The following is a 14230-nucleotide window of genomic DNA, read 5'->3' as shown; positions in this document are numbered from 1 at the left end:
TAAACAGACTCCGTGGCACTAACCACAGCTTTGCCACCGACCAGCTGTACGACCTTACACACGTCACTGGATCACTCCTACCTCAAAGGAGTGTGAGGACCCTTAAATATTGGCCCAGTCCTACAAATCTTTGGCACACAGAAGTCCCCAAAGGAAGATCTATTTATGGAGTTTGTGGGATCGGCCCTTTAATTTTTACCAAGTGCTTTGAGAGCCTCAGATGAAGGGTACTGTAGAAGTGCTAGCTATTTAGGCCAGATCTACCCAAGAAGCTTTTGCCACAATAGCTTTGCCAGTAAGGGTGTGATTTTTTTTTTTTTTTTTTTGCTGACACTTCTATACGGGCTAAAGGCCTAGTTTAGACTATAATGGCATAAAAGTGCTTTTGCTGTTATAGCTTATTTTGCTTGGGGAACCAGTATAATAATAATAATTCCTAGTCTTATATAGCACTTTTCACTCAGTAGATCTCAAAGCACTTTACCAAGGAAGGTCAGTATCATTATCCCAATTTTTTTACAGATGGGGAAACTGAGGCACATAGTGACTTACCTAAGGTTACCCAGCAGGCCCAGGAAAGAAACAGGAATAGAACTCAGCTCCCTAGAGTCCCCCTCCAGTGCCCTATCCCCTGCCTCTGTCTATGGCCTACACCAGCGAATCTTTCTAGGGCAGACATAGCCTCAGACTTCTGCTCTTTCTTTGCTAATCTCCATTGCTATCAATTAGCCCGTGAACAGGGTATGTCAACATAGGTGGTCAGTTTCAGGACCTCTTTTATTAACACTATGAGGAGATTTACATTTTCAAAACTGTCTGTCAAAGCTGAGTTCACATATGCTGCATCTTCACCATTGCCGCTAGATATTTTTGCTGCTGACTTCCAGTTTCTTTTCTCGGTTATGTTCTACGCAATCTGCATGACATTCACCCCATGTCACTAGAGAGCCATCACTAGGTCTAAGCACCATATAAGCCCTAATTCATCTTCACAGCACTGACATTAACCCAGCTCTCCAGACAACGCCAAAACTGCGATCAAAAGGCATTTTGTTTATAGAGACAGGACTGAGCTGGAAAGTTCAAACTCAGGACTGAATCCAGATCTGAACTTTTGAAAAGCTCAGAAGTTTTGGGATCTTGTGTTTTGCTTCAGCTCATTCCCCCCCCCCCCCCTTTTTTTAAAAATTCAAGTTGTGGTTAGTTTTTGGAATTAAAAAATGCCTAGGGACACTATACTATCCAATATACCTATCTAAAACCCTAGGCTAGATATATTGGACAATCTATATTATTTCTATTGTATATGCATGCTCCGCCTGAGCTCAGGGCCCCTTTGTGTTAGCGTGTATGTACACATAGCAAGAGACAGCTCCTACTACCAAGTTCTGATCATCTAAATGGAGACAGCAAAAGATGGAAGGTGAAACACTGGCGAAGTGACTTGTCCAAAATCATGCAGCAGAGCTGAGAATAGAGTCTAGGTCCCCTGATGCCCACTCCAATGCCCTGTGCGCTAGATAGCGCTCTCTCAATAGACTATGGTGACGAATGGCCCAGAACTACAAGCAATAAACAAACTCCAATAACAAATGCACGTAAAGTTCCACAAAAATAAGATGAGCAAAACTACTTATAATATTTCATTTTTTTTAAATCCACTCTCTAGTGCTTCCTGGTCTCATAAAACGGGGGTGGGGGGGGAGAATATTCATCTGTCAAAGTGAAATCTGCCCCAGTGTTAGGTGTGGGGAGGCACAGTCAAACCAGCTGCTGCTACCCAACAGCCAGCCAAGATCCTCATTTGTTTTGGCTAGCACTGAAGAATCAGCTTCGGCATCTCTGAGAACAAAATGGTGCATGGGAACAAATCCAAGCTCCAAAAGATAAGCAGCCCTAAGAGTCGCAACAGATTATGTGTCTGGTAAAACAGAAGGAGAATTCTACTGAGAAACTTGCAGGATTCTGGTCCAGTCCTGCTAACATAAGTTGTGCTTGTTTAATGTCAGACGATAGCCTCTTGGGCTGTTCAACAAGTGTTCAACGGCAGCTCTTTCTGGTGAATAATGAATTGCTGTTGCAGAAAAGATTTGTGAAGAAAAGTGCTTTTCGCAGGACTGGGAGGCATCCATTCCACATAGCAGCTTTTGCTAGTGATACAGAAATGTGAGAACATGGGGATTTAAACATTCAAGTAGCATAGAAAAAAGTAAATATATAATATAAGAATAAATGTGCTCTCCTTTAAATGTACGTACGAAGTTTGGTTCATGGCTTAGCCCCAGACTTCCGCTCTGACTTTGGACACGCCAGGTAACCTCTCTGTGCCTCAAGCTTTCCAAATTCAAACCAAACCCCGGATAGTATTACCAACCTACCTCACAAGCAACAAGTTACATCAGGGATTCTCTACCATTCTCTCTACTTCTTCTTCATAACGACGGGCCAAAGAGTAAGGTCCAGCAGCCAAACAGTGTCCAACTCCAGACAGAGGAGACCCCAATGGGAATTTGCCAGAGTAACAACTGAGTATACAAACATAGTAAAGCCTGAGTCAGGACTTTTATAATTCTTGGTACAGACTCTCAGCTGATGTAAATCAGTCTTTCTCCAATGACTTCAATGGAGCTCTGGTGACTTATATTAGCGGAGAGTCTAGCTTCTCTGCTTCCATGCTTCCTAAGTAGAGCTGTTTGACCCTTTCCTTACCAAATCCCAAACCACCAGATGTTTGATGTTGGCACCATTTGACTCCAAATCTGGCAAAACGTGGTGCATTTTGCTGTGAAGTTCAGGTTCATTCAAACCCAAATCTGAACCAGGAAGTGAAACACCCAGGAGAGATCCCAAAGCCAACCACGCAAAATTAACCTCCAATCTGAAATGACTGAACTTTATATATATCTGATGCTCAAAAAACAATGCAATCGCTGTATTTGAAATTACTACACAGGAAACGTCCCACTTCAAGGGTCCAACTCTGCAGCTGGTACTCATGCATAACTCTCATATGAGTCCACAGAACCAGGTACAATCTCGCTGGGCCAGCCCTGCACCTATTCTGCAATGAAGTCAGCAGAAGTTCCATGCACAGAGCACACACAGAATTGGGCACACCCTAAAATGTGTCCAGAAACATCACAGCTCTCCTTTTTTCTCTGCACGATTTAATAGTATACAGCTCTGTAAAAACAAATCAGGATTTTGAGGCCTGAATGATAAACAGCTCTGTGGCCAAAGGGAATTTTTTAAATATTCTTAATCTCCATTGATTTACTGACACTACATTCCTTCTGAGTATAACCTATTTTAACAGCATGGTACAAACTGCAGAAGGGGCTAATTGCCACAGAAAACGTTAGTTATACTTCTGTGCATTTAGAGAGCAGTATGAACCCTCGTAACCGGGTAATCAATATGGATTTTGTCATAAGATCAGCCAAATTCATACAGTTGCTTTCAGACACACAGGGCCAGATCCTCAGCTGCTGTAAATTTCCATAGCTCCACTGAACTCAATGGAACTGGGATGATTTACACCAGGGAAGCACACGCCCCATAGCTAGGGTTTGATACTGAACAGTATTCAGCACATTCAGTTTCCAATGTAAGTTTCTTTGTAAGACTGGGCCTCTTGGGCAAAACTTGCTGCTTTCCATACTGTATTAGTGGATGCACAACTTGCCAATACGATAAACTGTTTGGGACTTTTAAAACTTTTAGTCATGGTCTTAAAGTAAACTGAAAACCCTTTGGACTCGACCAAATTTGACTTGTTCCAATTCCATCAGGCTGTTTTGAATTTTTTTTAACTTGCAGTCACGACCTAAAACTAATTTAAACCACATTGCTAGGTCAGCCAAACCTGCCTCTGGTTCACGCCCATTAGTTGCCAGAGTGAGATGGGAATTGGAAGCCTGATTTCCCAACCTGGCCATGTTCACAGACATTTCAGGCTAATTTCTATTAAAATAAGAAGCAATGAGAACACTGGGTAGTTTTTAAAAATCCCGCAACAGAACTAAATGGTACCATTGCACCTGATGACATCTACATGAGCTCTGAGATCAAGTGCTTGGCTTTACAGAGGCCTGTTTGCCCTATTCAACAAAGCAGTTTAATTTTGCTGATGCTACTTTGTTTCTAATCTGCACTTCCCCAGGCTGTGAAAGAAAAATCACACCATTCTGAAATGCCAGGGAAAACCTCTCTAACTACCTCATCTTTTCAGAGCTAAAATGCCACTTTAAAATGGAAATCAAGGGCCTGACACCAATTTCCCTTACACCATGGTATCTTTATTGGCTTCAGTGCTGTTATTCCTGACTTACAACAGTGCAAGTGAGCTCAGATTCAAGCACAATAAAACATAAGGCAGATGAAGTTCAGAGTCAGTACAGCAGCTTTAGCATTCAACAATGGGTGAAATCCTGGCCCCACTGAAGTGATTGGCCAAAGTCCCATTGACTTTACTGGAGCCAGGATTCTACCCAAAATGTACTGACACAAAAGGACATCTAGCTGATGCATGAAGTTTGTAAAATACAAACAAGGGATGTTTGTTACGAGGATATTTGTCGAAACAATTGCAGACCTGTTCATGCAACTCGTGGTCCAGATCCGCAGCTGACATAGCTTCACTGAATTCAGTGGAGCTATTCCCATTTACACAACAGCGTTTGTGGAGGGGGGGGGAGGGGTTCCATGGAAATTCAAAATTTGGAAAATATCAACTAGTTTTAAAGGAGGCTGAAAACAAAACAAATTGTAAAAAAAAAAAAAAATTGTGAAAAATTCATCCTCTCCATCAGATTTTGAAAATGCAATGAAAAAATGTCACCCAAAATTTGAAATTTCGAAAATTAGGACCAGCTCTACTATGGCCTTCATACCTCAGCTCCACTGGGAAGAGGAGCGGGAAGCTATCACCAGGGATCTGTACAATGCAACCCCTAAATTGCAAGACATCTGTATAAAGAATCCCCCAAATTCATTCTATAAAACCAACCTTACATTAGGATTCAAGAAGCAAAATAAAGAGCAGTTATTTAGCTATCAATGGTATCACACTGTATAAACAACACTAGACACTGTAACCACTGATATTCTTGGTCAAATGCACAAGGATTAAGAAACTTCCACCTACCCCTACGTGGCATTATCTCCAGGTGGATGCATTCCTCTGAATTTCCTTGCAGCTGCTGGAAGGATTGGCTGATCGCAGTCCATCCTGTTTTCTATATCTATGTTTTACCAAGTTAAAATGACTGTTGTAAGTCTCAGTGGCCCTTGTTCTCCACTCACTGTAGGTAAATCACTGAAGTCTATGGAGTTACACTATTGTAAAGGTGGTTTATGTGAAAGGAGAAGCAGACCCATTGTTTGTGGTGATAAATCTCTGGCAAGTCACTGTTCTATCATCATCAGCAATGAGGCTGCAGATCCAGAAGGGGTTACAGCAACAAACTGGGGAACCCCTCTTTGGAATTTCTGCAGAGGGTTCCTTCTTATTTTCTCATCTTCGCGACCTTGCTCATAGTTTGATAACTGATATTGTTCAGAGTAAGACACAACAATTCCATTAAAAGTTGTTATTAACCTGGGCCTGCCTTCTTAGTAGGAAACACACATGGTATACTGTGGGAGACCCTCATTTTTTTAGACAACTGCAAAGTAAATACCAGTATGGCCCTTAAAAAGAAGAAGAGATGGGAAGCAAGCTTCTTAGGTTGAGATTTTGCTCTCAAGCAGAGCCCTGGGCAAGAGATGGAGCCTGTACAGGTGCACCACCTGAGGAAGCCTTAGGAGGGGTTTTGCCTCAGAGGCACCCCTCTGAGGGACAGTTCCTCTGCAGCAACAAGCTGTATTAGCGGCCCTTTACCATACTTGTTCTCGAGCATCCAGGTAGTGCATGTGGGTGGTGCATATGGGTGGAGGCAGAGCCATGGTTCTGCATACTCGCAGCCCTGCTCACTTGCTCACCGGAGGAAGAGGTCTTCTGTTGCACTGAGGTGTCAGATGCAAGATCCAGATAACCCCAACGAACGCAAAGGTGGTGGGGGAATCTTTCCTCCTCACTAGTCGCATTAGGGCTGGTCACAACCTAGCCTTTAGTTAGCCGCACAATGGAGAGACTATCCAATAAAATGTTTGAGTGCACAAAGTTCCACGATTTGACTCCACTTAAGACCAGATCCTCCAAGGTATTTAGGCACCTAGCCCCCACTGACTTCAGCAGGGCCGGCCCTAGACCAAATGCCATCCCAGGCGAGAAGCGTCTTCAGTGTGTCCCACCCACACAATTGCACAATAAAACAAGTTTCACAGTATCACAGCTGGGCTCTCACTTCACTTCATTTCATTCTTATATCTCATTGACTGACTGGCAACACCTCACCCCTTACCCACCTCTGAGGGCCTGGCTGTCAACATTCAAGGAAAAGGTAGTTCTTAAAGTCTGGAAGGTTCCATGAGAGTCTACAAAAGGTCCAGAACATTCTTGGAGGCTAGTGAAAAATGAATCCACATACGGAATACCTGAAACATTTTACTACAAACCTTCTATTTTTCCTTTTGTCGCTAACAACAAAAACAGCACCCCGAGCCTGGCGCCCTCCATGCCCACCCAGCACCCAGGATGGTCGCCTGGGTCACCTGCTCCTAAATCCAGCCCTGCATTTCAGTTAGAGTTAGGTACCTAAATACTTTTGAGAATCTGGGCCATTGGAGCCTAAATCACATAAGCATTTTGAAAATTTTACCCCAAGTCTTGAGTTTGAAGGTGACCACTGAGAGTGTCTGAAATGGATATTCTATAAGCACTATGTCATATGCACTGGCAAAATACATGCTTAATTTTTGCAAAATATATTATTTCTCACATCACCTTAAAAAGGCCAAGTGATGACTGCAGGATGACGACGCTTTTCAAGGAAGAGACTTTATAGTTGATTTAGTGTGCTGGGCTTAGATGCCGCCATGCTGGAGGAAAAGACTCTGTTAGATAAAATCCCATCATTCAGGGGGTTTAGCACTCAGGCATTTCAAATTACATCAGGCTGGATCTTGATTTCAATCAGAAAAGCCAAATTTTCTTTAGCTAAGGAGTGACAAAGGGTGGGAGAGGAAAAGGAAATAACAAAGGAAGGAAACAAATACTGGTAGAGATTGGTACTTTTCTGAGCTGAAGCCTGGGCTAAAATACAATAACTTGCTCTTTTAAATAATTTTTCAGGCCATTTCTGCAAAATCTAGAAGAAACTCTCTAGTTAACAGTATTTAAAGGGTGTTCGTTTCAAAAGCATTCATGTGTTAGCCTACCTTTGCTCCCATCAAAGTCAAGTTCAGTGGAAGTTAGAGAAATACTCAGTTCTTTCAAAAATGCCGCCCCAAATGTCTGACTGTTTAAGAACCTGATCCGGCCAAGTGCTGAGTGCCTGCAGCTCCCATTTACTTCAGCTACCGAGAGGGAGTTGATGTTATTGTCCCTGTTTTACAGATCTGAGAGTGAAGTGCAGAGGTTGAAATGTCCTGCCCCAATGAGCAGGGCCTGACTTACTCAGAATGCAGAACCCCGATGCCCAGTCTTCCGCTCAGTCCACTCGACGGTGCTGTCTCTGTGTAGTGATAAATGAATAGAGTAACATTTCAGATCTGATACATATTCAATGCTGGAAAGCTAAGCTCAGTGTAAACTCCCTCTCCCCCACATCAAGGATCTGATTCTTCAAAGCGCTTATTGCCCGCCACTCCTAGAGTCATCACTAAAGACCCCATGGCAGTCAATGGAAGTAGAGGGCAATTAGTCCCTTCTCTTCCTGTTTACATAGCACTATCCTTATTATGGGTGTTTAAGGAGTAGTAGGTGACAGCTTGTGCTTTTACTGATAATTTCAACCCATCCTCCACCCCACCCCCATAACGAGGAAGGAAAAACAGGGCAACGTGTAGGGGAAAGAACCCCAGTTCCAGCTTACATGGAACTAGGAATAAGGCTGCACTTATCCAGGAGGCCCTAAAATAACAAATAACAGCAGTCCGGTGACTTCTGCCTGGCTGCAGCTTTTCACACGCAGCAGCAACATACCATGCATTTCATAAGAAGAGAGCATGCAATCAGGCCGTTGTGTAATGCACACTAACGGAATGAGGGTAGGGAGATGGTGCTGGAAGGAACTGGAGTGTAATAGGGCTTGGAAAATGCTGAGGGAAGAACTGGGCAATGGAAGGGAAGGCTGTGTGTCACGGAGGCCAAGAGCAAGCACAAAGGGGGAGTGAGCTAGGAAGGTGTGCACTTTGGTTTTATAGCCTCCTTCTCATCCTAGCTAGGGTCATGCTGGCAAAAAATGCGGTGAATTGTGTTAAAATTGCAAATTTCCCTTTAAATCCCAAGGGATTTCCTTGTCCTGCACAAAGCCGGACGACAACAAAGTGGGGTGGGTTGTGCCTCTCTGTTTTGGGGAGCAGCCTGCTTTTCTGTCTGTTTTTGGGGGCAGCGGGGGGGGGGGCTTGTGTTAGCGTTCTGAGTTCTCAGAAATAAAGTAGTGTTATGCTGTTATCTTCCAGCAATGGTATCTTATGTTTGTCTCTAACTTCTGCCTATGCCATGAACACAACAAAAAGGGCCGAAGTGCTGGCACCAGTTACCATGTGCGTGGACTGCCACCCCCCACAACCCCCACACTTAAAAGGAACTTGCCACTCCGGCAAAGTTTAAAAAAAAAAAAAAGTTTGTGGAACTTATTTCTCCACAACTCGGTTGGTGTCACAAAGGGACCATGCAATGGTGACACTATGATAGTAGTTATCATTACTCCAGGTTTTGTAAAGGGACCACTCAGTGCACAAGAAACACATACTACTTACAGTGCCGCCGGCTGGGAACATGCTGCATGCTAAACAACAGAGAGTGGGGAAGAAACACTCACTGAACAGGAAGTAATGGGGGTTGGAGCTTGGTTCCAACCCATAATACTCTGAGTAAACCAGTTAACCCCCTGATGGCCTGAGAGGCCAAGAACATTTTTTCCCCACCCCATGAGCTTTAAACACAAATTTCATTTGGGGGCTAATTTGACACCTGCCCAATTTGTATTTCGGAGGGCTTTGTTTGTTTGTTTGAGCAAACGTGGGTTTAGAAAGGAAGGTTTGGAAATTGCACGTCTTCATCTGCCTCCATGTGAAAACAAAATGAAATTCACCCGCATGGAGTTTTGTAGTTTTCACACAAAAGCAGGAGTCTTTTTAGGTGGAAGCCATGAATGCTGAGCAAACACCATGAAGTCTTTCCATGAAACAGGAACAAAATGTGGAACCCCCAAATTCTAAGGTTTATTCCTGGCTCTGCTACCAATATGCTGCCCGTTGCCCTGAGTGAGTCATGTCACTTTCTGTGCCTCTGTTTCCCCTCCCACCCTTTGCCTGTGTTCTCTATTTAGACTAAGCTCTTTGGGTCAGGGATTGTCCCTTACTATGTGTGTATATAGTGCCTAGTACAATGGATCTCCTATCTTAGTTACTAGGGGCTACTGAACTAAATAGTGATAATTATTATCTTCATACCCTTGGGTATGACCAATGTCAGAGAGCAATGTATACCTTATTATATTTTCTTATTTATAAATAAATATAATAAATTAATAATGACAATATATCACTGTTACCTCTAACCCTAAAGCAGCATGCTGAAAAAGCTGTATTTTATTCCCCTCCCTTTACCCCTTTTTAAACAGGAGACTCAGGCCCCCATTTGTTGCAGCTTGTATTCAGTGGGCCCGATCCTTGGCTGGTGCAAAGCAGCGTAGCTCCATCGACTTGAATGAGTGGCGCTACGCTGCTTTGCACCAGCTGAGGAGCTAGGGCTTGGGTTGAAAGGGCCTCCCACTGATTTCCTCTACAGTCATCTAAAATCTGGTTAAAAACAAGCGAAAAAAAAGAGTCCAGTGTCACGTTAGCAATAAAGTATTTTTTTTAAAAAATATATTTCAATCCTGTGTTTTCACCTGACAGCCTTTCGTCTTGGTACTTTCACTTTTGGGGTGTGTAATCGTGGAAGGAGCACTTAAAGGCCAGGCAGACGACAAAGCCATTTATTCCAAAGCCCAGCATTTTACGAACAAAAGGAACACATGAAACCCCCCATACAAATGGTGTGGAGCATTTTCTTAAAATCAATCAGACTCTATTATTTGGTTTAAGCCCAATCTCATTGTCTACATCTTCCCCCAGAGGCTGATTTCTGCCAGGTAGAAAATTAAGTTTCTTTTACTTTTCTTCCTTACACAATCTTTCAGCATCTCGGCACAGTTATTCCGTGTGGGAAACCGACTTCCTGTCTCAATAAACAAATGCACACAAGTCTTTTCTGGCCACATAATGGGGTCTTTTTTTTTTTTTTTTTAATTTTATACAAAAATCATTCCACACTTAACACATCAATGAAGCCACTTAAGCTCTACTGCATCTGAATTAAAGGGGGAATTGTGTGATCAAAGAGTGTGAAAGAACCACACATGGAGTTGTTCAGACACTTTACTTTTGTTACATTTGCGACATAACAAACCCAATAAATAAGCTTATCCTAGTAGCCAGTTTCATTATCTCATACATTTATGTTTAAAAGCATTTCCTTAATACATCTCCTCTTTCTATCGTTGACATAGTCATTTTTTTTCTGTACAGGCTATTTGGGGTTAAAAAAACTAAGAAGGAAAAAACGGTCTGGGCATATATGGGGAAAAATGACTTCTCTGGGTTTTTCATTCAGTGCTTCAGCTGAGCTGTGGGTTTACAGGCACAATAAGCCCAGTAACCTCAGCCCGTGTGACGATATACAAGATTTCTAGGGTGGGGAAAGTTCGGACTGTTTTGTGACACCACCAATAATTAATTGGCAGGATTTGAGGCAACTTTTGGCACTGTTCACCTCTTTATTAACCAAAAATGGGCAGATGAAGAAGATTTCACATCATCTTCTCGATGCTTATTATACCAGTGTACCACTCTTATAGGCAATGGATTGCCATCAGCATAACTAAGATCAGAACCTGGCCCCTTTTTAGTTTGATACGCAAGTGACCAATTCTCCCTGCTACCACAGCTGTTGGATGGTTTGCGTTTCAGAATTGCTTAGTAACTTTGACTTTAGCTGGAGCACCTCTGAGGTCAGACCCACTGACCAATTAGATATTCACAATGGGCCCTTACTCCACCCTTAGACAAAACTTCAGCTGATTTCAATGGGTATTTTACCTGCCTGCCTGATCCTGTTCGTCATGTGAGTAGACTCTATTTATGCAAATAATGCCAATAGGATTCCTGGTGAAACTGTGTGGGGCAATACGGGCAGTGCCTTTAAGGGCTGAGCTTCCCCAGACAGCGAGGACGGGGTGCTGCAAAGCTATTGTTGTGGTACTCGGCCAGCTGAAACCAGACACAGAATAAAGCAAATCTTTTGCAAGCACCTTATGCACTGAGTGAACACTGAACTGTGGGTGCTCAGAACCTCTCAGGATTTGGCCTATAATGAACAATCAATCTAAAGCCTTCCCAAGCCCTGCAGGGTAAATTCTTTCTTAATAAATCACATGTGCTTTTAATAGCACTTGTTAATTAACAGGTATTTTTAAAGGCAAAATAAAAAAAAGATGTGAAGTCAGTGTTTTTCTAGACATGTAAGAGGTGAGGGCCAATCCTGCATTCCTTGCAATCAATAGGGACTTTGCCCTGGGTGCAGGATTTCTTTAGAGAAATCTGTTTATTCCACAGAATGTCCTTTTTTTCCTGAACTGGAAGGAAAAGTTATTCTGCCCTGAGGGGTGGGCAATGTCAAAATCCATCTGTGCTGTAACTATTCTGCTGTTGCACTTGTGCGTGGGAGGAGCAGGGGGGAAAGCATACCTGTCATCTTGGAGAAAAATACTTATTGTTCCATGTATTTTCCATTTTAAAACATCAAGCATTTGGGTTTTGTTTGTTTTGTTTTTTGCTTAAGACACTGATTTGATAGTGGCTTTTGATTCTCACTCACAAAATCTGAACTTGATCATGGGCCAAATCCTGATGTCCTTGCTCATCTAAATGCCCACTGAAATCAATGGGAATTTTGCTTAAGTAAATTATAGGTAAGGACTTTGGTATTTCACCCTGTTTTTTTACAGCCTTAATATTGCAACACATTTCACATGAAGGGTTCCTGCAGCCATGCACTGGAGAGCAATGAGGCTTATGTAGGCACATGCATCCCATCCCCCTTCCTTGCAGATCGACTGTAAATGCTTTAAGGCAGGAACTGTCTTTTACTTTATGTCTGTATTATGCATATTGCAAGGGGGCTTTAATCTGTAGATGCTACCTTAATATAAATACAATTTAAATGGCCAAGCCCAAAAACAAGACCAAGGAGATTTGTGAAGGTAAACAAAACATAGTTTTATTGTTTTATATTTCAATAATGATACCAAAAATCTTGCAAAACAATTCACTTCTGATGTTACAAAAACATACATCTATATGGCAAAAATATCCAATACCCTGATCATCAGATGGGCCTCAACTTGGCCTCCTAGTTAGCATCAGCATTGGTGCAACCACAAATAATTGTGGACTCAAGTCCTTGGATGTAATTCTGTAGACATTTTATAGTCCCTAGATGTCTAATTATCTGATACCATAGACAGTGTTGCCAAGTCTCTTGATCTTATCATGAGTCTGACAATATTTGGTGTTTCTCTTGAAATCCAGCTCCTGGAATCATGTAATTATGTGATAATCGCATCTTTTATTTAAAAAAAAAAAATTTCTAGCCCTTATGGTTGCAGAGTAAAGGTTGAAAATGTGACCCAAGTGTAACCTAAATATTCTAAAACTATAAGGCAAATAAAGCAAATCCAAAATGTATATTTAAAAAAAAATCTCATGAGTTTTAAGATAATCTCACAGTTTTGGAAGGCCGGAGGTTGGCAATAATGCATAGACATCTAAGTAGTACAAAGTGCATCTGCAGGTATCTGTGAGGGCAAAACTACAGGAGCAAGATCAGCAGCCCACTATGTCCTGAAAATTAAAACTGCAGACAGGACGAAACAAGGGCATTTACAACAGCAGTTATGGCTACTCTTTCTTTGGGTTGCATACAGAAACATTTATCAATAACAGAACTGGTCAAAAACCATACCAAACTTCAGTTGACTTTTTTCCAGGTTTTTTCATTTAACTCCCAAATTGCAACAAAAATCAAAAGTCAGAAAATTAATACAGCAGTTGAAGTCTGGAGTTTTAAAATAACCCTAAAGGAGTTAGACACTCAGTTCCCAGTGGCACGTAACTCCCGGAGGCTATTCTGAAAAATCCCACTCCTAGTCAAGAACATGTTAATATAATGCAGAGGTGCTTAATGTAGTCAGGTTGAAACAAACAAAAAGAGTATAGAAGACAGTGAAGGGCTTTTCATTCTCTCCGTTGTTCACTTTTGAAGCCTCCAAGTTCTGTCTCTTGTGTTGCTTTTTCAGTAGGATCTTTTTAAAGTAAGTGTATAGCGTGTGGTAATCCAGCAGTTACTAGTGGGTCTAACCAGCTGCCTCTTCTGATCAGGCATCTTCTTTCTGGGAGCTAATAGAGTCCCTCTAGGAGGAATCAGATACAGGCTTTTAACACAACAATAAAGTGAGAACAGGAATTTGAGGAAAAGATGGAGAAGCTCTGAAATCCAGTTGGAATAGCTGCCAAAATGCTTTGATGATGATGATGAAACAAAAAGGTACTTACTGTTTAACAGGTTCAAATGATACCTATAAAACAGAAAGAGACAGAGAGACCACAACAACCCACTCTGGTGCCTCATTAAAATTTTGTAGATATTTTGTCTGGAAATAGTTTTGCATCTAATTAGTAAACTGATTCCTGACCCATGACATTTGGATCTGGCTCCAAACTGCAAAGTAAACTTTCCAAAAATCTGAGGGTGTTTGAATGTAGTGGGTTGGTTTGCCCCAGTATAAAAATAGGGTTCAGTTAATTGTAAATGTTTATGAGCATGAATTCAAATGAGCCTTGCACCCATCTGTGAGGAATGGTAAAGCAGAAAAAAAAAGACCCATTTTATGCGTGTATTAATTTAGGCTCAGTTAAGGCTCAGGTCAAAAATTTCACACTGTCCATTAATCTGTGTGCCTTAATTTTTGAGTACCTGACTTGATCATTACTAGACATAGTTTTTAAATTTAAAGTTGAC

The 14230-nt window shown here is 41.9% G+C and overlaps 1 long non-coding RNA gene across 2 annotated transcripts in view; it reads right to left on the bottom strand.

Moving 5' to 3' along the window:
• Positions 1-12787: 12787 nt before the first annotated feature.
• LOC114021123 overlaps positions 12788-14230 on the bottom strand; it is a 148903-nt gene continuing 147460 nt past the window's right edge. For both annotated transcript variants that reach the window (XR_006286966.1, XR_003565792.3), the window contains one exon: positions 12788-13622. This is a non-coding gene — a long non-coding RNA (uncharacterized LOC114021123). The remainder of the gene's footprint in view (positions 13623-14230) is intronic.

The sequence above is a fragment of the Chelonia mydas genome, chromosome 22 (assembly GCF_015237465.2).
Source record: "Chelonia mydas isolate rCheMyd1 chromosome 22, rCheMyd1.pri.v2, whole genome shotgun sequence".
NCBI classification, from domain to species: domain Eukaryota; kingdom Metazoa; phylum Chordata; order Testudines; family Cheloniidae; genus Chelonia; species Chelonia mydas.
The sequence above is the reverse complement of the archived record's forward strand: the minus strand, read 5'-3'. Positions and strand labels throughout refer to the sequence as shown.